Source organism: Lupinus angustifolius, chromosome LG02, assembly GCF_001865875.1.
Source record: "Lupinus angustifolius cultivar Tanjil chromosome LG02, LupAngTanjil_v1.0, whole genome shotgun sequence".
In the NCBI taxonomy this organism is placed as follows: domain Eukaryota; kingdom Viridiplantae; phylum Streptophyta; class Magnoliopsida; order Fabales; family Fabaceae; genus Lupinus; species Lupinus angustifolius.
Genome location: NC_032010.1, coordinates 9,903,063 through 9,906,270, shown reverse-complemented (window position 1 = coordinate 9,906,270; position 3,208 = coordinate 9,903,063).

Here is a 3,208-nt window from a genome sequence, read left to right as displayed (position 1 = left end):
TTATTTAGTTTTTGTTCTATGAAAGCAATTTTCTTTTGATATCCAAGATTACTAAGATTCATCTAAACTTATATGTAATCTTTTAGATGATTAAGAACAGTAAATACATAAAACATAATATGCAATTAACTCAGAATGATATGCATGTCAAGTTCAGTAAATCATGTAATACGGAAATGTAAAAAGTTAAGGGTTGAGAAGAATGAGACACGGCTTTTATCCTAGTTCGTTTGTGGGTTCGTTTGCGGGTCCACTTGCAAACTACATTCAGGTCTCCCCTTCTGATCTTAGGAGACTTTTCTTCACTATGGAAATTATGAGTTCTTTTACAAACAAACTTCCAATACGAGACACAAGACGCTCCTTTCTTGGAACTGATGAGCCTCTCACTTCGGTTTGACTACTAAGCTCGCCTACTCGGATACTCACACATTTCGAGACTCTAGCCCTAGCCTCTGTTTTGCTCGAACCAAGATCTCTTTCTCTCGTGAAGACACTTACCTAACCGCAGCTAGGGTTTTCCCAAACCAATTCTCTTTTAATGGTGCTACAACACACCAAGAGAATATGTTGTTGTCTTGTCTAAAATCTTTCAAGTTATTTGTGCACCTCAATCTGTAGAATTAATATTCTTCTACAATCTAAGAACCACTCTACAAATCTCACAATTAGAATACAGAAAACGTGATATGCAAGGTTTCTTTTTACAAAAGATTTTACAATGAAGCTCTTGGGGATCTTTCTAAAGATTCACCCTTTTTTCTTTTTCAAAAGAACACTTTGAAAATCTCTCTAAAGATATGAAAGTGAAAGAGCTATGATTTTCAAAACTCTCTAACTATATGAAAATATAACAAAAAACAGAAATAGCAACAAACATTAATCGATTAAATCTCTACTTAATTGATTAAAAGATTCCCAAGAATTCAATGCTTAATCGATTAAACTATCTCTTAATTGATTATTGGTTTTACAAAAGATATTTCAATATGATATGAATCTCCTACTTGAGTTGTAAAAGTATGATGCATGATTTTGAATGATGTATGATTTAAAATTCATTTTAAATGCATCCGAAATTATATGATCATGTATGTATGCATGTGCATGTAAATCATGTATGTATGGATGTAAGTCTCATTTTAGTTATGTTTCATTTTAGCTTGTGAGACTTCAATTAGTGTTCATCCTAGCCTAGACACTTTCTAATCAAACATCTTAAGACCTAATAAAGATATAAAATACTTAGCCTGTAGATCTTCTTGAATATTTTATCTTGTGTGAGCTTGAGTCTTGACTTTGTTGTTTATTGATTTGTTCATCCCTTCAAGCTTGTCCTTGATATACAATCTTTGTTGTCGATCTTTGTCTTTATCAAGCTATGTCTTTCATCAACTTTTGTCTTCATCAAAATCTATATGATCCATACTTGTATACATAATCTATTCATTCATTCATGCTTACATCTTCAGTTGTAATTCTCTTAAATGTATCCGATTTGTAATTCTCTTAAATGTACCCAAATTCTTTTAATTCATATGAAAAGTTATGAAACACAATTAAAACACATTAATTCATACAATTTTAATAAGGAAAATGACAGCTCCAATTTTCAATACAATCCTGGCAATTCTCACGGTTTCATTAAGGAAATCGCATGCTTGAATTTCACTCTCAATCAAGGAATTTTGAAGCATTCTTTTTTCTACCTAACCAAATTCTTATTAGATAATATAAAATTATTAAAGTAAAATAAGAGAAAAAGATAGAAATAAAATAGACATGACTTGCCAATGCACAAGTATCTTGGCAAGTGTTACAATATTTTTACTATTTTATTACAATATCTCTATCAGACATTCTATCAAACACATGACAAACATGTCCAACTCCACCACATTTACAATAGATTTGTTAATCACCAATGACTTCAGCTACATTCAACCTTAACATATTCCAATATTATAAAATAACATATCAGTAATGAGATCTTACACAAATTGTTCATTCTTTCTCCTCCAATGTGCAAGTTCTTACAAAGTGTTCATGTGTTCCTCAATAATCAATGCAAGCTACAAATACAAATAAAAAATGGCTTCTCTAAACAAATTACAAACGTTATGGAAAAAATTACAAAATTAGCAGCAATTGAGAAAGAAGATTTACCATTATACTCAAACCTTGTGTTCTAAACCAGTAAACCATATCCAAAAACCTAGAACACCATAGTTGCATAACTTCACAACAAACATCAAGACTGAATAAAAAAGAAATAAATGAGCTAAAAAAAGATAACAATTTACCTTATGCTTGAAGAGAAAAACCAAAAACAGATAACTTCCTTGAAGAGAGAAACTAAAAACAAAAGATAAAAAATGTAACTCATAGAGAATAAGAAAAGTAAGAGAAATAATAAACTGAGTGATATGTGTATTATTGTGTACGAGGTTTTGTTTTTTATTTTGAAAAGATTCATGCCTACTAAAACAACAAGTATTTATATGCATGTATGATCTTTAACAATGTTTATTGAAGAAGTGTTGTTAAATATATAAAGTATGACATTTAACAACACTTTCTTCAATAAGCATTGTTAAATATAACACCTTTAACACCTTTAAAAGTATTGTTCACTGAAGAAGTGTTGTTAAATATATGAATATATCATCTTTAACATCGCTTATTTTAATAAATGATGTTAAAGATAACACCTTTAAAAGTGTTTGCTTCAATAAGTGTTGTTAAAGATAATACCTTTAACAACACTTACTGAAGAAATGCTATTAAATATATGAAGTATGACCTTTAACAGCGTTTTCTTCAATAAGCGTTATTAAAGATAACACATTTAACAGTTATTTCTTCAATAAGCATTGTTAATTATCTTTCGCCTTAAATTTACCAGTGTTCAACACATAAGTGTAACACCGCGAATTTTACGATTTGGAATTATAAGATTTTATTAATATTTTTATTAATTATATATTCGAAAATGAATTTCTGGGAATTTTCAGTAAAGAATTGGATGAAACTCTAGTTGAGTTTTAGTCTTGTAATTTTATTTCCTATTTTGTGGTAAATTTTGGTAATTTTCGGAGACAGTCGGTTCTGAACCACTGTCGGGGCCGAAATCCACTCGGTACGGCTCAAAAAGTGGTTTTTTTAGTTCCGTAACTCGGAATCGAATTCCGATCACACTGTTGGCTTC